This window comes from Chiloscyllium plagiosum, unplaced genomic scaffold (assembly GCF_037043375.1).
Source record: "Chiloscyllium plagiosum isolate Xiang-an unplaced genomic scaffold, Cpla_swu_hap1 HiC_scaffold_42, whole genome shotgun sequence".
Classification (NCBI taxonomy): domain Eukaryota; kingdom Metazoa; phylum Chordata; class Chondrichthyes; order Orectolobiformes; family Hemiscylliidae; genus Chiloscyllium; species Chiloscyllium plagiosum.
The window spans coordinates 75,362,021-75,387,590 of NW_028270180.1; positions in this window are offsets into that span (position 1 = coordinate 75,362,021).

Genomic DNA, 25,570 nt, shown 5'->3' on the forward strand with positions numbered 1-25,570 from the left:
AGTCTGCCTGTGCAGCCTCTGCTCCACTTGTTCATCATGTTGGAGCATCAATCTGGAGATAGTGAGGACTGCCGATCTGGAGATTGTAGTAGAGAGTAGATTGCTGGAAAAGCACAGCAGGTCAGGCAGCTCCGAGGAGCAGGGGAATCCACGTTTTGGGCATAAGCCATTCATCAGGAATCAGCATCAATTACCTCATTCTGTCCCTTTGCAAGTGCGTTGAGGGGAAATGGCCTCGTATTGTTCCTGTGTAAGTGACTTAAGGGCTGAATGGCCTCCTCCCTGTTCCTGTGTAATAGACTGAAGGAGCTGAATGGCCTCATCGTGTTGCTGTGGAAGTGGCTTTAGGGGCCGAATGGCCTTCCCCTGTTCCCGTGTAAGAGACTCCAGGGGCTGAATGGCCTCCTCCTATTCCTGTGTAAGTGACGCAAGGGACTGAATGGCTTCTTCCTCTTCCGATTGGACAGGACCAAGGGCCTGATTGGGTTACCCCTAAATCCTGTTTGACAGCTCGATGTGCTGACAAGTGTGATGATGCCGCAGTCTTTGAGAGGTTATTTTGTCCTGGTTTCTTTTCAGAGAGAGATTGAATGATCGTTACCAAACTGGTTCGTTAAGGCCGAGATGGAAATGTGTTGCTGGAAAAGCACAGCAGGTCAGGCAGCATCTAGGGAACAGGAGAATCGACGTTTCTGGCATTAGCCCTTCTTCAGGGCTAATGCCCGAAACGTCGATTCTCCTGTTCCCGAGATGCTGCCTGACCTGCTGTGCTTTTCCAGCAACACATTTCCATCTCTGATCTCCAGCATCTGCAGACCTCACTTTCTCCTGGTTAGTTAAGGCCACTGAGTAAACAGCTAGGGAGGTTTTGGGTTAATTTTAATGCAGACTGAATGGGTGTGGCCAGCTCTCACAAATTACGATCTCTGGGTTTTGGTTTCTAAGTAGCATCAGAAACTATTGGGGTCTCCACAGAGTTGGAAGCTTCAGTGACTATCTCCTGGCTGCTACTCTCTCTGAATTTTCTCTTGGTGCTGTTTTTAATTCCTGGATTAGAGAAATGTTTGTGACAATCTGTGTCTGAATTTTCCTTTTTGCCAGGGGCTGTGTTTATGGGATTTTCCTATATTGGTTCAGTTAATTAGTAATAGTTCCTAGATTTGTTATTCTGTTAACTTGTCTAATAGAACTACATTTTTCTAAATTCCTCTTTCTTTGCTTTCATTTTATCTTTCGTATTTCAATAAATAGTGTTTAGCTTCACACCGAGTAGTTTGACCTGTCACATTGCATCTGGAACAATCACTTTATATTCCGTTTAAAATAAAAAAAAAAGTCTAGGTTACCGCCTTCCAATATTTTCGAGGGGCTCTGGTGTGGTCCGTCACACTAGACTCCTTCTCTTCCTGAGTAATATGCTGGAGGCACTGAATGGGCTGTCCCTGTTCTTCTCCAATAGTGTCAATGGGCTGAATGGCTTCCCCATATTCCTGTGAAACCAGCGTGAGGTGCTGAATGAACTCTTATTTTACTGTGGTAATGTGCAGTGTCAGGCAGTGCTGGTAGATGAATGTTACGGACCATTTAACAGCACATGTCTCAATGGAGTCTGGGTCTTGCTGCACATTGACACAGATTAGTTCAGGAGCTGAAGGGGGTACAAAATGTTCTGAACATTGTGGAATCTTCAGTGACCATCCCCACATTCTGATCTTATGTTGGTGAGGGTGGGGACGGGAGACATTGATGAAGCAGCTGAAGCTGTTTGTGAAGAGGACGCTACCCTGAGGATCTCGCACAGAGGTGACCCAGGACTGAGATGATGAACATCTTCCTTTGTGCCATGTTTGACTCCAAACACTGGAGAGTTTACTCTGATTCCCATTAACTCCAGTTTTGTTTAGCTTCTTGATGTCAGCAGACGTCAACCACTGCCTTGATATCAGGGCCAGTCATTTGTACTTGAACCCTTGTCTCAACCTCTTTTGTTCATATCAATAAACCATGATATAGGAGCAGCAAGTGTTTTCTTCAAACAGCTGGGAATGAATGTCAGGATTTCTCGTCTCAAGAGTGTTGGGGAGAAAAAATGACTGAAAGTATTTGAAGAGGAGGTAGATAGATATTGACCTGTCAGAGAGTTGTGGGCAATGATAAATTGGGTGTGAAAGAAGATTTGAGACAGAGAGCAGATCAGTCATGACCTTAGTGAAGGGCAAGGCAGGCTTGGGGAGTGAACGACCGGTTCCTGTTTCTGATGTTCTCACATTCTGTTATTGGAACGTTCGTGGGTGTTATTTTCATGAATGTCTGTTATGGAATGTTGCACGCAAGGGGACCAGAGGATTTTGTGAGCCAGCGCTGAGTGAGGTATGGCGGCTGTATTCTCAGTGAATCTGAGTCTAAACATGACCAACAAATGAAGCATAAGTTGCAGAGAGGGGAAGCTCTGTAAAGAGAGATGAGGGACGTCTTTCATACCCGTGCCTGGATTTTCCAATTGCATTTCCCAAATCACGTCAACGCGTGTGTGACAGTCTTGAGAGGCTGACTTGTCTCCTCTGTTTCTGTGCAACAGGTTATAGGAGTAAGGGGCCTCCAACTGTTCCTGTCCAGCAGGTATGCGGGGCTGGATGGAATGCAGAAACATGGGACTGAGGAGCAGGAGTGGGACATTAGATACTTTGAGCCTTCTCCACCAGGTACTAAGATTGTGGACTCAGCCCCACTTTCCTGTTTGTACACTATTACCCGTGACTCACTTCCCTGTCAAATATTTAACTAAACAGCTTTCAATCCATGTGAACATAGAGGCACAATAAACTTCCAGTGAAGAAAATTCATCTTGAAAGGTCCTTTCAGAATCCTTCGCCATCCCTCTTATAGAATCTGACAGTCATGCAGAACGGAAACAGACCCGTTAGTCCAATCTATTCACTCCGATCAGACTTCAACTCTGACCTAGTCCTATTTGCCAGCATTTGGCCAATATCCCTCCTCTTTCAGATACATTTTAAATGTGCAATTGTAGCCGCCTTCACCACTTCCTCTGGCAGCACTTTCTGCACACACACCACTCTCTGTGTGAAACATTTACCTTCAGGTCCATTCTAAATTATTCGCCCTCTCATTTTCAAACTATGCCCTCTTGTTCGGGACTCCCCTATCTTGGGGAGCAGAACGTGGCTGTTCAGAATATCGATGCCTCTGATGATTCTACAAACCTCTATAATGTCACCCTTCAGCCTCTGACACTCGAGGGGGAAACACCTCAACCTAATCAACCTTTCCCTGAAGCTCAAATCTCCAGTTCTACAACCGAGTTGTACGCAGTATTCTTAAAGTGGTCTCACCAACATCCTGTACAGAGGAAACATGCCACCACAACTCCTATACTCAATGCTCAGACTGATTAAGGCAAATGTGCCAAATGTGTTTTGCACTACTCTGTCTACCTGCGACTCCACTTCCAAGGAACTATGTACCTGCAGCCCTATGTCCCTTTGATCCACAACAGGACCTGACAATTAAGTGTATAATTTCTGCCCTGATTTGCCTTCCCAAAATGCAAAAGCTCGTAGTTATCTAAATTTAACTATATCTGTCACTCCTTGTCCCTTTGTCCCATCTAATTGTGGTCTCGTTGTACTCTGAGATAATCTAGCACACCACCTTTCTGATGTAATCTGTAACCTCACTAACTTTGGCCCCAATATTCACATCTAAATCTTTTACATAAATGATGAAATGCAGTGAAGTCAGTACCGATTCTTACAGCACACTGCTGCTCACAAGCCTCCAGTCTGAAAAATATCCCTCTTCCTTCAAGCCAGTTGTGACTAGCTTCCTCTGTATCTCGTGTAACCGAACATTACTCATCTGCCTACCAATTGGAATATTGTGAGCACCTTACTGAGGTCCATGTAGACAATGTCTACTAAACTGCCTTCACCAATCTTCTTTGTCACCTCTTCATAAAACTCAATCAAATTAAAGAGACATGATTACCCATGGAGAAAGCCACGTTGACTACCCCGATCAGCCCTTGCATTCCCAAATGTATGAGCTCAAAAATGTGTTGCTGGAAAAGCGCAGCAGGTCAGGCAGCATTCAAGGATCAGGAGAATCGACGTTTCGGGCATAAGTATGTATGTAAATCTCTTCCCTCAGAATCCCCTCCAAGAACTGACCCTCCACTGACATCAGGCTCACCGGTCTATAGTTCCCCGACTTTTCGCATCATGTTTCCTTTTCAATTCCCACTGCTCCACTGCTCACAACAAATGTCAAATGTAACCAGGTTTGTGATAAGGCCGATGATATCGATCTCAGACTGGGTCAGGGTCAGTTTTAGCAACAAGTCAGGCTAGTTTCTTTAATCTGCTAAAATAGCACGTTTATGATCCAGAGCAATGTCACTTAAACTATGGTGGCGAGATGACTGGCAAACTGTTTGGAAATTTCAAATAAAGAATCGATATTTCCCTTTTTAAGAACACTGACACACACACACACACACACACACACACACACACACACACACACGTACACACACACACACACGTACACACACACACACACATACACACATAAACAAAATCTCTGCAATTTCAAGTTGAACGCGCTTAGTCCCTATATTATTGTAACTCATGACAAAAGGAAAAATTGAGAGATTGTTCAAAATGTTATTCTGCTTCTGAAGACATTCTACTCACACAAACTGCTAGCAATGGGATTTCATCTTGGAACAGTTGGATTTGGCTTAATTCCCTTTACATTAGGCAGTGGAGAGATTCCAATGAATTCTGGCCAGGGATCGCCCAAGGGTATCACAGTGGCTCAGTGGTTAGCACTGCTGCCTCACAGCACGAGGAACTTGCGTTCAATTCCAGACTCGGGTGACTATTTGTGTAGAGGTTGCACATTCTCCCATTCTAATGGTTGCTCCAGTTTCCTTCCACAGTCCAAAGCTGTGCTGGTTAGATGGATTGGTCATGATAATTTGTCCGAAGTGTTCAGGGGTTTCTAGGTTAGGTGCATCGGTTGGAGTAAATGTAAGGGAGCGGGCCTGGAAAGGTTGGTATGTATGGACGTTTTGTGCCGAAGAGCATGTTTGTACACTGTAGGGATTCTATAAAAATAAGAATGGTAACGATGACTGTAGATTTTTTGTTTTAGCTCGCACACATTGCTGTCATGAGGAACAATGAAGGAGAGAGAGTGTAATCGGCCATTCCTTCTCGGGCAGATTACATTTTCTCTCTATCTGAGCGTAATCACACAATAATGTCATCCTCTCCCAAACTGGACCATGTGAGGTCTCCTTGTACGTTGTCCAAACTATGTCTCCATCACATTCCCTGTTCCATGTTGATGCATCATTGCTACTGTCATACACAGAGCCATACCCTTAGCAGAAAATGGTCTCAGTCTATTTGAAGATATGTTTATATGTCGCTGCGTCATTAAAAAAATAAAATGTTTAATGTATTCCGAATATTGTGTTAAAATGAATGCATTTTGCAACAAATACAGTCATTGCTGGAAAAACTCGGCAGGTCTGTCAGCATCCAGATGTCTTTTACATGCTGTATTTGTACCAGCCTCCACCACTTCCTCTGGCAGCTCATTCCACATGCACACCCTCTCTGTGAAATGGTGCTCGTGGGCTCATCAAAAACTTTCCCCTCTCAATTTCAACCAATGCCCTCTAGTTTTGTATGCCCAAATCTGGGGAAAAAACCATGACTACTCACCCTATCCATGACCATTTTGATTTTATAAACCTTTATTGCTGCAAAATGTGACTCCAATCAACACGAATGGCTGTACTTTCAGCCATCCTAGGCCTAAATTCTGAAATGCAATACTGACACCTCTTCCTTCTCCATCAGGCCACAATTCTAAATCCGTTTTAATCAGTTAGTTCAGGTGTGTTATGAAACACTTCTGTGGTATTTGCACCTGGACCTTTGTGCCCGGAGGTAGGGACACTAGCATCACTCGGCAATATCCATAAAGCTGTACCATTATTCTCCTGTGTGTTTGCTCATCAGCCTCTTCTGACATGCTGTGACATACCTCTGCAACAGGCAGGACTTGAATCCAGAACTTCTAGTCCAGAGCTTGGAACACCAGCACGCACGTTCAGGAATCAAATCCAGACCTCTGGCTCAGAGGCAGGGACATTACCCACGATACTACCATATCCAGATTTTGGGTCATATTTTAAGCGTCAGCTTTCAGCTCGGTGTGGATTTATTATAATCAGGCTACCAATACTGAACTACACAAAACACTTTGTATTAAACAAGTGCAATATATTTGTCTTAACTGTAGGATATTGAGTGTACGGGATTAGTGGTGCTGGAAGAGCACAGCAGTTCAGGCAGCATCCGAGGTGCAGTAAAATCGACGTTTCGGGCAAAAAGCACTTCCTGATGATTTTACTGCTCCTCGGATGCTGCCTGAACTGCTGTGCTCCTCCAGCACCACTAATCCAGAATCTGGTTTCCAGCATCTGAAATCATTGCTTTTACCTTGTTGGGTGTACGTGCTGTGCCATCGAAGTTAACTATGAACAGCTTTAATCGCTATTATCTGTAGTCTGCAATATTAGGGAAAGAAATCCTGCAGACACACTCTGCACAATGAAGGGTCTCGAATAGATTTTCATTACTGAACACCAGAGACGGAAAAAGACCATAATATCTGGCCCCAAAAAACCGATCAGTATTATCCAACTCTCACGTGTGACTGCCTTCTTCCTAAACCATGAAGTGATACCAGGCCGCTGATTACTGTTCAGCCTCTCCTCCCCACTGACTGTGTCTGCAATCTGTCCCTCATCCCCCTAACCACAGAAGGCAAACCAAGCTCAGGGTCTTTGTGAAAATCAAGGCCGGAGTGTGCAGGCCTCCTGGAGAGGGGAAGGTGAGGTGGCAGTAATATCACTCACTGGGCTGAGGAGTGGCAGATGGAGTTTAGTTTGGATTAATGCGAGTTATTGGATTTGGTAAATCAAACAAGAGCAGGACCTATACAATTAAAAGCAGGACCTTTGTCAGTGTTGTAGAACAGAGACCTAGGCCGTCAGCGTCCCCATTGGGCGGTGGGGGGTAAAAACCCTATCAAGTGTCATTGGTACTTTGGATTTTGTTTCGTTCTTTTTTAATGGTTTTAGCTTTGGAAAGTTTTGAGAGCTTGTGAGTTGCAGTAGTTTTAGTTTGTACAGATTTAAGGCTCGATGAGTCTTTTGTCATTAATGCTCATTCGATATGAAATTCTCTGGAGTTCAAGTGTTGCTGCAGTGTGTTATGGATAATGATGTGCTTAAATGGTGTACCTGGAACATTAAGGGGAGCCATCTGCCAGTTTAGAGGAAAAATATACTTTCTCATCTTAAAAAAGAGAGAGTTGTCCTATTGCAGGAGATGCACCTTGATGACACAAACATTTGACGTTACAGCAGGGCGGGTTCATCGGGTTTATTTCTCGTCTTTTAATACTAAGAGTGGGGGAAAAGTCATCATGGATAGGAAGAATCTTCCATTTAAATTACTAGATTGTATGAAACACCCATGGAAGGATCATAATCGCAAAGTCTTGAACTACGAGAATTAATACAGTATTTTAAATGTTTATTGCCACCCGGTGCACCCTTTTCAAATCCTGGTAGATGCATTTTCTAAATTCACTTATCTTGCTTCATGGCACATGATTGCAGAAGGAAATTTCGACTGTCTTATGGCCCCACGATGGACAGAATGTCCAAAGCTCCCCCAATGCCCTCGTTATAATGTAAGCAATTAATGGATTTGTGTCTAGGACTAGAGCTGGTGGATGTCTCGAGGCAGATCTACCTCACAAGTAGGGATTTTATTTTCTTCTTTAACCCGCAGAAATGGCACACGAGGGTTGATCTCTTCCCCATCCCTGCAACAATCTTAGATTCGGTGGCATCCTGCACAATTGGGAATATTACCCTAACATGCCTGCCCCAGAAGTGGGATAAAAGTCACATAAAATTATGTTGTATGCAGATTGTCTTATGTTTTTGTCAAATCCCGCAATTTCGGCAGCTCACGTGATGGAATGCAATAATTCGCTTGCCGCCTTTTCGGGCTCTATGATTAATTTTACAACATTGGAGGCCATGCCTGTGGGAGGTCTTGGGGAAATTCCTGATGAGGGCAAATCCTGGTTTCCTTTTAAATGGTCACGGGGGTGTAGGGGGGCGAGGTTCTCTATTTCAGTATATTCATTACATCCGTCTTTGATCATTTATTTAACGTGAACTATGTCCATTTGTTTGACAAAATTAAACAAAACCTTCAAAGATGGGAGGCACTTCCAATATCCTGGCGTGTTCGGATAGCTCTTATTAAAGAATGTCCTTCCTCATTTACTACACCCCGTGCGAATGCTTCCTTTGATGTTTCCCACATAGGTATTTAGGAGACATAATGGCTGGTTTAGCTCTTTTATTTGGCAGCATGAGCGACTCTTTATCAGGCTAACCAAATTACAACTACCCCACAGATTGTGGGGAGTAGATCGCCCAGAAAAAAGCTATCAATTAAGCTCTTTTTATCCTATGTTAGTGCCTTGGCTGCTGAGGACTCGGCTTCAATACTGTGAGATATTGAACCCTATTAGATAAAGTGAACCCTTATAGGTCTGTTTTTCTCAACTAAATTGACAACATTTATGAAGTATTGTCATAACCCAATAATTATCAATATTGTGAAAGCATGAATGACAATGCGTCAGATCGACGACTATACAGCCATGTTTCTTACCCCTGTAATTGGTACACCGGGTTGTCATCTGGGAATAATGGATTCCAGGTTTCAACTGTCGACAGCAAGGGGTGTACCTTGCTTGAGTGATTTAGAATTAGTAGAATCCCTACAGTGTGGATACAAGCCCTTGGGCCTAACAAGTCCACTTCGACCTTCTGAAGAGTAACCCACCCAGACGCATTCCCCTAACATCCCATATTTACCCTGACTAATGCCCAAAGCTACACATCCCTGAACACTATGGGTGATTTATCAATCACCAATTCACCTAACATGAGCATCTTTGTACTGTGGGAGGAAACCCACACAGACACGGCGAGAATGTTAACTCCACACAGCCAGTCACCCAAGGCCAGAACCAAAGCCGAGACCTTGGTGCTGTGAGGCAACAATGCTCACAACTGAGCCACCACGTGTTATTTGATGGGGAAACAATGATATCATTTGATCAAATAACTCGTACGTATGGACTACCTAGTAGAGATCTCTTCTGTTTTTTTTCCAGATCAGAGATTTGATTTAAAAAAAAACACACTTTTACCACACTCTTACAGATCCGATAAAGGGAAGAGGGCGCTTATTGCTTAGAATACACTCTGTGTCAATACCCTTTATCATTAGTTGGAGAGTGTCCCCTCAGATGAGACTGTGCAGCGTTGTGATATCTCCGAGAGAAAGTTGGGGTTCAGAACACCTCGGAGACATGGGAGGATATTTGTGAAAATGCTCGAAGGATTTTGATCTGTAATAGGACCCATTCCATGCAGTTGAAAATTCTTCGTAGCGTCTATCTGACCCCAAATCGTCTCTCAAAATGCAAAGTGGGATTATCTTCAGCATGTCCTAAATGCAGAATGTCTACAGGCACTCTTACTCATTGCTTGTGGTCCTGCTGCAGACTTCATCTATATTGGAGCACTGTGTCAGATGTGATAGAGTGTGTATTGGGGACTGAATTGGAGATGGACTTGGTTTCTGTTTTCCTGGGCCTGCCCAGGGTACTTTCCAAAGATGAATATGGGAAAAAAGTTTTATACTATCATTCTGTACTTTCCGTGCTAGGAAAAATATTCTGTTGCGTTGGATGTCTGAACTCCCCCACCCCCGGAGAGGAAGAACTATGAACATAAAAATGTGTATCAGTTAATGCTCTTGATGAACAAGAGCTGTCCTTTTGTTATGATGAGCTGTATTATTTATTCATTATTTTTTGTTTAGATTTGCTTTTTCTTCTGTCTGTGTAGTGTTTTAATTTGTTTTGTATGTACATGAAATTGGATGTAATTTTTTCAGTTATTTGAGTTGTGTTGTTATTGGTTTATTATAATACTAAAAATATCTTCTTAAATATTTGTTTTAAATTAAAATGCTAACATTGGTAGAATACAGTCCCAAAAAAACTCTCATTAGAAAGACCACTCGTGGTGGTTTATCCTGAGGATCACCACATCTCGGGTGATGGGGTGAGGCTGAGAGAGTGTCCCCTTCATGGTAATCTCTGTCAGTGTGAGGAACTGAACTTGCGCTGTTGCTCTGCCTCTACATCACAAACCTGCCGTCCTGCCCACTGAGTGGGAGACTGTGTCACTGTTACAGACAGAAACAGTCACAGACAAAGTTTAAGAGAAACATGCATAATAAGGAAAGTGGTACAGTTCAGAAAACGGTCAAGATAACGCCTGAGGTTAAAAATGTTTTTTTGCTCGAAATTGTATTTATAACGAGACGTGTTTAGAAGTTGTTTTCTCTGTCCCCCCTCTCTCTCCCCCTCTCTCACCCCTCTCTCTCTCACGCCCTCTCTCTTACCCACTCTCTTTCTCACGGCCTCTCTCTCTCACCACTCAATATCTCTCGCACCCTCTCTTTCTCACTGCCTCTCTCTCAACACCCTCTCTCTCAGCCTCTCTCTCTCAGCCACTTTCTCTCACACCCCCTTTCTCTCTCACCTTGTTATCTCTCTCCCCCTCGCTCTATCTTACCCCCTCTCTCTCCACCCTGCTCTGTCACTCTCACCCCTTTCTCTCTGTCACCCCTCACCCTCTCTTCCCCTTTATACCCTCTCTCACTCCCTCTCTCGCTCACCCCTTCACTCTATCTTCCCCGCCCACACTCCCTGTCTCTTTCCCACCTCTCTGTGTCTCTCTCTCACACCCCTCTCTCTCGCACCCCTGTCTCTCTCCCGCACTCTCTCTCACTCTATTGTCTTCTGTCTCTTGCTCCTTTTTCTCTCTCATTCCCCTTCCCTCCCGTACTCTGTCTCACACCCCCGCTCTCTCTCTCTCTCTGTATACCCCCTCTCTCGCGCCCTCTTTCTCTCGTTCACCCCATTTCTCTCTCTCTTTTGACCCCTTTCTTCCTCCCTCCTCCTTGCTCTCATTCTGTCACTCTCTAGCGCCCACTCTCTCAGCCCATCTCCCTCACACCACTCTAACTCTCTCATCCATTCACTCGTTCTCTCTCTGTCTGTCTGTCTCTCTCTCTCTCTCAACCCATCATTCACTGTCTATCTCACCCCCTCTCTCACCCCTTTCGCTCTCTGTCTCACGTCCCATCTCTCTCACCCCTCTTTCGCTCGCTGCCCCCCTTTCTCTCTCACCCCTTCGCTATCTCTCCCCCTTTCTCTCAATCCCTCTCTCTCACACCCTCTCTCTCCCACTCTCTCTCCCATGTCCTCTCTCTCACCCCCTCCCACACATTTACTCTTTCTCTGACGCCCTCTCTTTCTCTCCACTCTCTCCCTTTCTCAGCCCTCTCTCCCTTTCTCACCCCACTCTCTCTCTCACCCCTTTCTCTCTCACACCCTCTCTCTCAACCCCTCTCTCTCACTCTCTCTCTCACCCCCTCATCCTCCTCTCTCTCTCTCACCCGCTCTCTCTCGCTCTCTCAACCCCCCCTCTAAATCCCCTCTCTCTCACCCCTTGCTCTCACTCTCTCTTACCCTACTCTCTCTCACATCCCACTCTCTCACCCCTTCTCTCTCACCCCCTCACCTGCTCTCTCACTCCTCTCTCTTTCCCAAACTCTCTCTCTCTTACATCCTCACCCATACTCTCTCTCACATCCCCTCTCTCTCTCTCACCCCTCTCTCTTTCACCTCCTCCCTCTCTCCAACCCCCTCCCTCTCTCCCACCCTCTCTCTGTCTCTTTCTCATACCCTCTCTCTCCTTCTCACCCCCTCTCTCTCACCCCATCTCACTCTCACTCCATTTCTCTCAAACCATCTCTCTCTCATGCCCTTTCTCCCAGCCCCTCTCTGTCTCACCTCCAGTCTTTCTCTGACCCACTCTCACTCCCCCTTTGTCTCTCCCCCTTTCTCTCTCACCCCCCTCACATCGCCCTCTCTCACTCACCCCACTCCCTCACTCACCCCCCCTCTCTCTCCCACTCCTCTCTCTCCCTCTCTCTCTAACCCCCTCTCTCATCCTCTCTCCCTCTCTCAACCCCGCTCTCTACCCCTTCTCTCTCACTCCCCCACTCTCTCTCACCCCTTCTCTCCCTCAACCCTCTCTCTTTCAACCCCTCTCTCTCTACGGTGAGAAAGTGAGGTCTGCAGATGCTGGAGATCAAAGTTGAAACTTTATTGCTGGAACAGCACAGCAGGTCAGGCAGCATCCAGGGAACAGGAGATTCGACGTTTCGGGCACAGGCCCTTCTTGAGGAAGAAGGGCCTGTGCCCGAAACGTCGAATCTCCTGTTCCTGGATGCTGCCTGACCTGCTGTGCTGTTCCAGCAATAAAGTTTCAACTTTGATCTCCAGCATTTGCAGACCTCACTTTCTCCTAAAAGGCATTCTGTGGCAGGAGTGAAATGACTGAAATCGAATCGAGTTGTGAACATTTGTATGCTCAGAGTCAATGTAATATATGTTCATTCCAGTCTACTAATAGTGGAAGATTAGGCGGTCTAAAATGAATCCAGTTGTGTATATTGATGGATCATTTTATTAAAAGTGGAGTTGTGAGAATACTATCACAGTAAAAAGGTAATTTTCTCTTCGGGTTTTTTTTTGATGAGAGCTTTTAAAGGCAGAGGTGCAGAACTGCTGTCTGAAAACAGTTTAAGTAAATAACGGAGAAAGCCTTTAGGTTTTATTAAAACGGTCATAACAATGGAAGGGCAGTGGCCAGCTCTCCCAGACCAGGTTTCCTCGTTTTGTTTTTAGCTGCAGCATTCAGAAGCTGCTCGGGTCCCAGAATGGTTGGAAGTGTCAAAACTTGATCCCCAACTGCCTTTCTCTCTGCGATCTCTATTTATGTTGATTTCTCCTGGATCAGAAAACTACAATGTAAGAATCTGTATTTGAATATATCTTTGTGCCAAGCGGTGTATACCAATAAGGTATGGTATCTATTGTATGTGTAATTGTTCCAACATATAAGTCATCCCGAAATGTTCTTTTCTTTGATTGTATTTTAACTAAAGCATTTGAATAGATTATATTTTGCTTAATGTCGAGTGGTTTGACCAATCACAACATATCTGGCAAGCACACTTCCCATCTATATTCAAAATAAGGAAAGGTTTGAGTCTAAGCGGCCTTCTTAAAATATTTTGCGGGAATCTGGTCTGGTCCACAACACTTGTAGCCGAGGGGTTTCTAACTGACTCCTGTTATTGAAAAGTTAGTGCAGCAGCTGGGGATGGTTTGCTGGAGGCTGTGCTGTGAGCTGCCTCAGACATGCAGGCAGACCTGAGGATTTGGTGACCCAACTTTGGATGGAGCCTGGGGACTGGAGTTACAGCATCTGGGTCTGCAACATGAACAACAAATGGAACAGAGGTTGCAGAGAGGGGAGGCTCTGAAACCACGCAGTGAGTGTGTGTGGGGAAAGAGAACTGCTGCGTCCACTCCGGAATTTTCCGGAACAGCTTCCCAAGCTCCACTTAACCCAGGAGCAGAGTGTGCGGGGACACTAATTGAACAAGGAGCTGGTCACAGAGCGGTGTCAACTCCTTTAACACGTCCTGAAGCTTCACACCAGGGGGAAGGACGGTGCTGCCAGTGGCTGTTCGGGTCACAGTTTCATTCAGCTTCTATGTTCTGGGTGACATATCCGTCATCTCCCAGCATGTTGCCATCAATGTAACCATTCAGTGACGGAGGATATATTAGGTGAGGTAAATACATTGTTTCTCCCTCAGCAGGGAGCTGCCGGATGTATCCAGTGTAGTGTGATTCCCGATGGTGTACATGGCATCTGCGGAGTAGCCGTGTCAATGGGGAGAGGTAGAGGAACTGAAGGCGCACTCTCTGTATTAATCTTGCAGCGTGCCCATCACAGTACATCATGTTGGTGAATACCTCTGTCCTGACAGCAGCCACAGCCTCTTCATTCACAAGCAGGCAGACATTCCCATCGTCTTCAGATCTCCATGTAGAAAGGAATGAATGTATCTTGAATAAAGGCCATCCCCTTGATACACGTTTGAAAACAGCATCCCCCATCACCAACCAAACACTTCAAAGTATTCCATGTGCACGGAGAGCAATGGGGTCACTTGGAGCGTCAAGGAGCAGACAATCAGGGATTGAGTAAAACCTCCCCTGTCTGAACGGGTCAGAGTGAACCCCCCAATACACAGTATTATTAATCCCTGGATCCCTCTCCATTTCAGTAACATACTGCCTTCCGTTATTCCTGTAAATGAAATGACAGATTATATCATGTTATATTGCAGCTGCCAAATTATTATCCATTGCATTTACCTCTCTGTATCTATCTGTAGACCCTCCACCCTCTCTTGATAATTTAATATCTTGCTTATCACAGCAACATGACCAAACTCATTATCTCTATATCTGTTCCATCCTCCTGATCATTGATATAGATTGTAAATAGTTGAGGACCCAGCACTGGTCACTGTGTGACTCCTCTGGTGACGTTCTGTCAAACTGATTTAGACTGATTTATCCGGAGTGCCTGCTTCCTGTTTGATACATCATCCTCCCCCATTACTGTGTAACACAGCCGTAAAGCTCAATATGAACAAGGAGCATCAGTCAGGAATCCAACCCTTCGAACTTGCTCCGCCATGGAATACAATCATGGCTGATGTCATCGCGGCCTCTGTTCCACTTTCCTGCCATCTCTCGATCCTCAAACTCTAGTCTCTTATTGACGATTGCGCCACATGAAAAATTATCCACTCCACATCGACACTTTCAATTACGTTTAGCATTTTACAGACCTCAATGAGATCTCATTTCATTCTTATAAACTCAACAGAATAGGCCTGAACTGCTCAATTTCTCTTCATAAGACAAACACTTCAAATATGGAATCAGTCTGATGAAGCTCTTCTGAATTGCCTCCAATGGAAATACCTCATTCTGCAGGACACCCAAACTGTACTCCAGTTGCAGCCTCACTAACGCCTTGCATAGCTACAGCAACCTTTCTACTCTATCCTTTTACAAATAAACGCTCAAGTTATGCTTGCATTCCTCATTACTTCAAGTAGCCGCAAGTGGTTTTCTGTGATATGCAAGCAGGCACCCAAATCCCTCTGCACTTAAGCACGTTGAAGTTTCTCTCCATTTAGATAATAATTTGCCTTTTTATTAGCCTGGCCAACTTGAATAACCCCATATTTATCCACTTTAATTTTCATTGCCAAATGTTTGCCCATTCACCCAATCTATACATTTAGTTTTTAAATCTCTTGCATCATCATTCCGAAGTAATTTCCCACCAATGTTAGTGTCACCTGAAAATGTAGCTATAATATTTTCTATCCCGTCAACCGAGTAATAATGTCGATCACAAATGGTTGAAGCATGAGAACTGAAATCTATGGCACCCAACAAATTGCATTTTCCAATAGAAAATGACACAATTAATTCATCTGACTGCATTTTGTTGGTTAACCAATCCTCCATCCAAGCCAATAAATTACTCCTAAACCGATGCTGTCTGATCTTACCACGCACTCTTTGGAGAAGCGACGTATCTGAATCCTTCACGAAGACCAGATATATTCCATTTCCAGGATTCCCACTATCCACCTTGTTTGTCACATCTTTAAATAACTCAAGAAAACACTTCAATCATGGTTTATCCTTTGTAAAACCACGTTGACTCCGATGAATTGTGGTTTACGTTTGCAAATGTCCACAACAATGGATTCTAATAATTTGCCTTAAATTACAATACTTTATTGTTACATTTTACTCCCTAATGTATGCAGTTATTATAAGTTCTTCCCTTTCTAAAACCTTTACGTTTTCTTTAAATTCCTGTTTGATTGGCAAAAGGGTTTAAGAGGTGTGCTCCACTTGCTGCATAAGCGGTATGTGTGGCTGACAGGACCCATCCTCCTGCTGGTGTACAAAACCGATGGGATGAAGTCTTTCTGGCGTTCCCATGTTATCATCTCCAAGGCCAGAATGACCACCCCCTGTTGATGCGTTAGAGGAGTGGGGGATTATGGAAACTTCCCGTTGCTGTGCAACATTTTGAGGGGCTGATGGGTCTTCTCATATTTCTCCATAATCGGTGGAGGTACTGAACGGTCTCCTCATGTATCCCAGAGATGGGACTAAGATGGCGATTGGTCTTCTCTTGTTCCCATACAACAGACACGTGTCTGAATTACCTCCTCCTTTCTCATGAAATAAGTCTCAAATAGTTTTTATCCTTATCCAATTCTCTTGCAACAGACTCGGTGGGTATGAATGGCTTCCTGCTATCCCAGTGTAACAAATCTCCAGTCACTGTGTGACCGCTTTCAGTTCCTATGTTACAGACTTGAGGAGGCTGAATGGACTGATCCTGCTGCTGTGTGATAGGATACTGGTGCAGCATGGCCTACTCTGGGGCCAGTGTTGTACATTCGAGGGGCTAATTGGCCTCCTCCTGTAAATATACATCAGGCTCCAGGGGCTGAACAGCCTCGCCCTATTCTGGTGTAACAGGGTCAAAGGCCTGAATATCCTTCTGTTGTTCGTGTGTAAGAGGCTGAAGAACGGAATGGATTCCTCCATTATCTGTGTAATTCGCTTCAGTTGTTGACTCCTTCCTGTCATCTATGTTGAAATAAGATCTTCTTTCATTTTTGTAAACTCCAATGGCTATTGGATCAACCTGATCTTCCTTTCGTTATAAGTTAGCACCTTTATTGCAGGAATCAGTTGAGGGGACCATCTCTGAGCTGCTTCCAAGATAATAACATCCTTTCTTCATCCAAGAGACCAAATCTGTACACACTACTCCAGATGTGATCTCACTAAGATCCTGTACAGCAGCAGCAATGCTTTACCAGCCTGCTGTAAGGTTCCCACCCAGGTTAGAGCAGTCTCAGCTCTCTGGGGGAAATACAGAGCATTGTTGAACGACCATTGTCCTTCTCTACTCCACTAGCATAACGGGATATCTGGAGAAAATGTCACGATGATGCTTAAGAAGATCATAAATGATGTGGCAAGATGATCTCTACCATTAATCTCCCCAAAGTCCACGTCACTCAGATTCTACAGAATCTTAAAAGGTGGAGCGTAAAAACAGCAAGGAGCAGGAAACAATGATGGGGGTTATATATCAAAGTGAAAGCTGCAATACAAATGTTGGGCACGTTATAAAACAGGAAAATGAGATATACACAATTGTGGCTACTGCAGTAATAATGTACTGTTTACATTATATCTAAACTGTGTTCACCAAACTGAATGCTAATGCTGGGAAAAATGGATTTCATGAGCATGTGTTAGATAACTGGCATTAACATTTTGTTGAGCACAGAGCTAGAGATCAGGTTATTTAGAAATTGATGTTGGATGATCAGAAAAGCTAATTGAAAACTTTAGTTTAAAAGGACCTTTTGGGAACAGTGACCACAATGCATTGGTTTTCTTTTATGCTGTTTGAGTACACGGTAGTTTTTGTTTTATTTGAAGTAACTGTTATAAATCTGAATCATGCAAGCCCTGAAGGTGTGAGGAGAAAGTGGGCACTGCAGCTGCTGGAGATCAGTGGCGCTGAAAAAGCACAGTCAGGCAGCATACGAGGAGCAGGAGCATTGTCGTTTCGGGCACAACCCTTCATCAGGAATGAGGCTTCTGGGTCAAGGGAGCTGAGAGTTAAATGAGAAGGGGGTGTGGCAGGAGGCAGGTAGCTAGGAATGCGATAGGTAGATGAAGGTGGTGTTGAAAGTGATAGGTGATGAAGGGAGACAGAACGCCTCATCTACTGCATCCTTTAAACTCAGTGTGGTCTTCTCTACTTTGGCGAGACACACGTGGATCATTTCAGAGAACATCGCTGGAACAGCCACATTGACCAACTCCACCAGCTTGTGGTTAAACACTTTACCTCTCCTTTCCACTCTGCCAAGGACATGAGACATGAGAGTCCTGGGCCTCCTCCATCGCCAAACCCTAACCACCCGAAGCATGGATGAAGAAAGGTTCCTCTTCTGCCTTGGGACCCTCCAACCACAGGGGATTAATGTAGATTTCACCAGTTTCCCCATTTCCCTTAACTCCACCTTATCCCAGTCCAATCTTCCAACTCAGCACACTCCCCCTTTTGAACGTTCCTATGTGTTCATCTTCCTTCCCATCAATCTGGTCCACCCTCCTCTCCGACCTAACACTTTTAGCCTCACCTTTAACTACCTATTAGGTCAATAGAAGCAGCTTAGAAAAATGCCAAGTGTTGTAGTAAGCCAGTGGATTCGGAGAAATGTAGGACCCAGCAACGGATGACCAAGAAACTGAGAAGGAAATCAAAAAGCGAAACAGCATGCAAACAAAAGAAAAACATACAAACTGCGAAAGAAAAACATAAAGACTGCTAAAAAAAAACATAAAGACTGCTAAAAAAAGTACATCAGTGTATGAAACTAATGTAAAAACAAGGTCAAATATGGAACACTATGCGTGCGGGCAGGGTAATTTATTGTAGAGAACAGAGAAATCACAGGAGAAAGAAACAGTTTCTTTGTGTCTATTTTCAAGGCAGAATATCCAGAAATTCTCCCAGAAATACCAAGTGACCATGGGACTTGTGTAAGTAAAGTTTAAGATCATTCTTATCAGTGTTGATATACTTCATACAAGAATATCAGAGGAAGCAGCAATAGACGTATTGATTTCATTGCGAATTTTCATGTTATTTTCCAATATATTCCTGAACGACATTTAGCCACTCTGGATATGGCAAAAGTTATAAATATTATCCAACAGTTTAAGAACGGATGAAGATGGAGAGTGGTGAACTACAGATCAGTTAACTTGTAATCCGCGGTCGGGTGTCTCCTGGGCTGAATTACAAAGAACGTGTTACTGGATATACAGAAGGTAATGGGAAAACAGGGGAGGATGATCATGCATCGATGAAACAAAACCATACGTGGCAAACATTTTTTGGAACGGTTTGAAGATGATTCTTGTGGACGGAGGTAACAAGGAGCTAATGGATAACGTATGGTTGGATATTCAGGAGGATTTTTTTTTAAGAACTCTCCCACTAACTTCATAAGAAAAGTTAAAGTGAAAGGAATTGGGAAGAACGCGTGCAAATAGGAAACGAAAAATTAGGTTAACATTCATGTGTATGTAATTGCAATATAGAAGATGTCATGCACCAGCTGCATAGAGTGTTGCTGAGACTGAAATTAGAGTATTGTGTACCGTTTGGAGTCCCAATCTAAGATAGAATGTACTGACTACAGAGGAACTGCAAAAGGTATTTTCCAGACTAATCCATAAAATGGCAAGATTGTCTGATGGGAAAACTCAGTCTGTAATCTCGAGTTTCAAAAGATGAGAGGTGATTGTAGTGAAACTTAGAAGCTTAGGAACATAGAGGGGACTGAATTACAAAGGGACATGGAGAAGTGCAAGCAGGCGATATTAGGGAGAATCCCACGGTATTCTACACGGACAAGTAGAACAGAATAATCAGCAAACAGTTAGTGTCCATTAGAAACCAAAGGGGCAATCAGTGCGTCAACCCGGAGAACATTGATAGATTGGTACATGTAAACATCACAGCTGTTTTACTTGGGAGAAGGAGGATGCAGGCACAGAATTCAAGAAGATGGACCGGAAAGCTCTTGAAGAGATTGATGTAAAATACGAGCAGGGGTTTGAGGCTTTGTCTGGTATAAAATTGGACAAATCCGCAGGTCTGGACACTGTTGGAGTCAAGGGAAGAAATTTTACTTGGAATCGGACCACAGGGGAGGTGCCAGAGGACTGGAGAGCAGCTAATATGATTCCACTTCACCGTAAGGGTGGTAGATATTTGCCAAGGTAACTACGGATGAGCAAGTATTAGATCACTGTTCGGGAAACTACTGGAGAAAATAGAGAAGGAGAAAATCCAACTCCAATCAGAGTCGCAAGGTTTGATCAGGCATAATCATCATGACTTTATCAGAGTGAAGTCACACCTAATGAATTTGATTGAATTAGTTTGAGGAAGTCGCTTATTTAGTTTTGCAGCAAGGCCTTTGACAAAGTTCCACATTGGAAATTGAAAAAAATAAAGTAAAATCTCACAGCATCAAAGATAACTTGACAAGTTACAACGAAAATTGTCTTAGTGTCAGGAGGCAGAGGGTGGTGGGAGAAGTCTGTTTGTGTGACTGGAGACCAGTGTCCCCTAGTGTACCACAGAGAGCAGTGCTGTGTCCCTTATTGTTTGTAGCATTCATAAATGGTATAGATGTGAATCTAGAGGGGGAGGGGGGTGTGTTGGTGGGTGGAGGGGTGGGAGTTGCGATAAGTAAGTTTGTGTTTGACATAAAGATTGGCCGTGTGGTTGGCAGTGAGGAGGAAGTTCCGATTTTACAGGAAGATTCGAGTGGAATGATCAGATGGGCAGATCAATGGAAGATGGAAGTGATCCTGATAAATATGAGGTGATGTACTTTGGAAGGAGGAACCAGACATGGGGTTTACACAATGATTGGCAGCACACTAGGGAGCTCAGAGGGTGTTTCTCCACACATCCCTGAATGTGACTGAACAGGGTAATGGACAAGTTAAGAACTGAACCTTGGGTGTAGCTTTTATTAATCAGGGAGTAGATTATAAGTGCTATACAGGGCTTGGTTTAGTCCATGATGGAGTACTGTATGTCGTTCTGGGAGCCTCATTACAGGAAGGGTGTGATTGTACTGGAGGGGCTTGCAGAGGAGATTCACCAGGATGTTCCCTGGGAAGGAGCATATCAGCTATGGAGAGATGCTGGATAAGCTCGGGTTGTTTACTTTGGAGCAGTGGAGGCTGCGGGGGATGTGATTCAGAAGGATAAGTTAACAAGGGGCATGGACAGGGTGGATAGACAGTAGCTGTTCCTTTAAGACAGAGGGTCAAGAACAAGGGAGCACACCTTAAAGTGAAGGGTTTTACATTCAGAGAGGATTTAAAGATTACTTTTTTTTCACCCAGAGTGTGTTGAGGTCTGGAATGTACTTCCTGAGAGGGGAGTTATCGCGGCTAATCTCTCAACCGTTAAGTGTACTTGGAAGTGTCATAACATTCAAGGCTATGTGCCTGGTGTTGGAAAGTGGGACTAATATAGATCGTGCTGTATTTCTGTTGGTACAGAGACTATGTTCCTGTGCGTGTATGATGTGGAGCTGAGCAGCTTAAGACAGGAATTGATAGGTTTCTGAAGATAATGTTCACAAAGGTTATAAGGGTGAACTGTTATAGCTTGTCAAATTATGTCAATGTGAGATGTATGAAAAAATAGTGTGGGTTCCTTCTAGTTTGAAACTAGAGAATGGAGAATGGGAAACAGGGAAATGGCAGAACTATGAATCCACTACTTCACAGAACTTTCTGACAATACCAGGAAAACCAAGTCTGGTGTGGGAAAACGAAATAGTACATGGAACATAGAACATAGTAAGTAAATGGTTTGGGAGAAATTATTGGGACTGAAAGTAATGGTCATATACAACACTAACATAGATTTGTAAAATGGGAATTATGTTTGAGAAACTGATTGGGAGACAAATGAAAGAGAAGCAATGAAGGTAAAACACGTGGATTTTCAGAAAAAGTTTGGTAAAGCTCCAAGCCCAGTTTGCAAAATCAAATCTTAGTGGATTGGGGCGAATATATGGACATGCTTCTAGAATGGGACAGCTGGCAGGAAACAGTGAATAGAAATAAACAGACTTGTGAAGCAACAGCCTGACATTGTCTTTAAGGTATGATTCTGTGAGTATGACCATGTCCCAGACACCCCATCACCTTCCCTGGATATCTCCTGTTTCACCAGCAGGACAGACACAGCAGAAGTGGTGGCACAGTGGGATACAGTTGGAAGGGAATTGCTCTGGGAGTCCTCAACAGTGTCTCTGTATCCCATGAAGTCTCATGGCGTTAATTTACACATGGGAAAAGAAACCTCCTGCTGTTTACCATGTACCAGCCTCTCTCAACTGATGAATCAGTACTCCTCCATGCTGACCAACACTTGAAGGAAGCACTGAGGGTGGCAAAGGCACAAAATGTACTCTGGGTGGGGGATGTCAATGTCCACAAAAAGAGTGGTTCAGCAGCAGCATTACTGATCGAGCTGGTTGGGTCCGAAAGGATATAACTTCTCGACTTGGTCTGCGGCAGGTGCTAAAGGAACCATCAATACGGATAAGCCATATTTGACCACAGCCTTATTAATCTGACAGTTGCAGAAGTATCTGTCCATGATGTATCGGGTAAGAGTGACCACCGCATAGTCGTTGTGGAGACAAAGTCACATTTTCACATTGAGAATAACCTCCACCATTTTGGGTGGTACTATCACGGTGCTAAATAGGACAGATTAGAACAGATCTAGCAGCTCAAGTCTGGGTTTCCATAAGGTGTTGTGGGTCATGAATAGCAGCAGAACTGTACTCCCGCAAAACCTCACGGCCTGGCATATCCCCCTCACAACAATTACCATCAAGTCAGAGGATCAACCTCAATTCAATGGATTGTGCAGGAGGGCAGGAGCAGCACCGGGCATACCTGAAAATGAGGTGTCAGCCTGGTGAAGCCACGAACCAGGACTACCTGTGCGCCAAACAGCATAATCAATAAGTGATAGACAGAGCTTAGTGATCCCACAAGCAACGGATCAGATCTAAGCTCTGCAGTCCTTCTACTTCTAGTTGAGAATAGTTATGGACAATTAAACAAGTCATTGGAGGAGGAGATCCCTATCCTTAATGATGGAAGAGCCCAGCACATCAGTACAAAAAATAACGTTCATGCATTCGCAACAATCTTCAGTCAGAAGTGCTGAGTGGATGATCCATCTCATCCTCCTCCAATGGTCCTCAGGAATTCAGTTACTAGTCATCAGCCAATTTGGTTCACTCCATGCGATATCCAGATTCAGTTGGAGACACTGGATACCCCAGAGGGTACATACCCTGACAACATTCTGGCAATAGTACTGAAAAGTTGTTCTCCAGCCCTTGTCACTGCCCTAGCTAAGCTGTTCCAATACTGTTACAACAACGACATTTCCCCAATTACATCGAAAATTACCCCAAATATCTTCCATGCATAAAAAGCAGAACAAATCCAATCCGGCCAGTTACCACCCCATCAGTCTACTCTCGATCATGAGTAAAGTGGTGGAAGGTGTCAGTGCTTTTTAGCAGCACCTGCTCAGCAATAACCTGGTCAATGACACCCAGTTTGGGCTCCAGCAGGGCCACTCAGCTCCTGATCTCAGTACCTTGATTCAAACATGGACAAAAGAGCTGAATTCCAGAGGTGGGGTGAGAGTGATAGCCCTTTAAATCAAGGTTTCCTTCGACCAAGTGTGGCATCAAGGGGCCTTAGCAAGGTTAGAATCAATGGGAATCAGGGGCAAACTTCCCGCTGGTTAGAATCATACATGACACGTAGGAAGATGGTTATGGTTGATAAAGGCCAGTCAACTCAGCTCCAGGACAAGTCTGTAGGAGTTGCTCGGGCAATGACCTAGGCCCATACATCTTCAGGGCTTCTTCATCAATGGCCTTGCCTCTATTATAAGGTAAGAAGTGGGGATGTTCACTAATGATTGTACAATGTTCAGCAATGTTTGTGGCTCCTCAGATACTGAAGCAGGCCATGTCCAAATGCGACAAGATCTGGACAGTATCCAGGCTAACAAGTGGCAAGTAATATTCAGGCCACACAAATATCAGACCGTGACCATCACCACTAAAATACAATCTAACCACTGCTGCTTGGCATTCATTGGTGTTACTGTCACTGAATCCACAGTGGGCTGCAGCGGTTCAACAAGGCAGCTCACCACCACCTTCTCAAGGGGCAACCAGGGACAGCCAATCACACCTAGATTGAGGAAATAAATATTATTTTAAAAAGTAACAGAAGAAGGTTGCTGGGATATCATAGAGATCGGTACTCAGGCCCCAACTGTTCACAGTACTCATCAAACATTTGGTTGTGGGAATCAAATGCAATATATCCCAACCTGCTGACAGAACTAAAGGATGTTGGATTGTGAGTGGGTGAGGAGGCTGTAAAAAAGCTTCAAGGCGACGAAGACAAGTGGAGTGAATGGGCAAATACGTGGCAGATGGAGAGCAATGTGGGTAGAGGTGACGGTGTGCCCTTTGTTGGGAACAATAGATTGGAAGCCTATCGTTTGTAAAGGGATTGTTTGAAACATGTTGATATACAAAGGGACATATGCTCCTTTTTGTTGTTTCCTTCTTCGCAGCCCTCCGGGGTCCCTGCAGCACAGTGAGTTCTGAAGCCAGAAGCCAATACTGGGAATGGCATTGGCACGCTGACCAGGGTACATAGACCCACAAAGTGGGGAGCTGTAACATTGCAAAGGATCTGGATCTCCCTGTACACCAGTCACTGAAAGCAATATTGCAGGAAAGAAAGCAGTTAGGAAGATCAGTGGTGTGCTGACCTTAATTCCAAAGGGATTTGGGTCCAGGAGTAAGGGTGTCGTACTGCAGTTATACAGGGCCTTGGTGACTCCCCATCTAAAACACTGTGCAGTATTGTGTGCGGGTTTGGTCTCTGTACCTTCATAAAGGACAAACCTGACATTGAGGGAGAGCAGCGAAGGATAACCAGACTGATCTTTGTGATGACAGGCTTGTTGTGGGAGCAGAGTTTGGGGCGACTGGGCCTGCATTCCATGGGGTTTAGGAAAATGGATGGAGATCTCAGTGAGATATATAAAGCTCTGACAGGGTGAGACGGATTGGAAGCAGCGATGATAATTCCCCAGGCTATGGTGTCTAAAACAAGGGGCCACAGTATTAGGTACAGACAGGCCATTCTGCAATGAGATGAGAATAAATGTCTGCACTCAGCGACTGGTGAACCTGGGGAATGCACTCAAACCTGGAAGCCAGGACATTGAATATAAATAAGGATTTGTAGACAGAAAAGGAATGGTGGGCGAGCAGGAGAACGGTGTGGAAATAAAGGGCAAGCCATCATTATATTGAATTGGGTAGCAAACTCGATGGACCAAAGGGACTATTGCACTTCCTATTTTATAGCTTCCCAAGGTTAATCACATTAACGGATATATTCATTGTGTGGGATAAGTGCATTGTGGAGATGTTTGAACAGGAACGATGATGAGGAAGGCTCAATGTGTTGTATGGCCTACTCCATTCCTGATGTTTCTGTATAGTCTGTGGGAAAGCTCTGTAAATGTTGAGAGGGAGAGGGTACAGTCGGAAGTGACAGCATTTCTGTTGAATAAAGGGAATTATGGAGCTATGAGGGAGGAGCTGGCCAAAGTTCAATGGTGCAATACCTTAGCAGG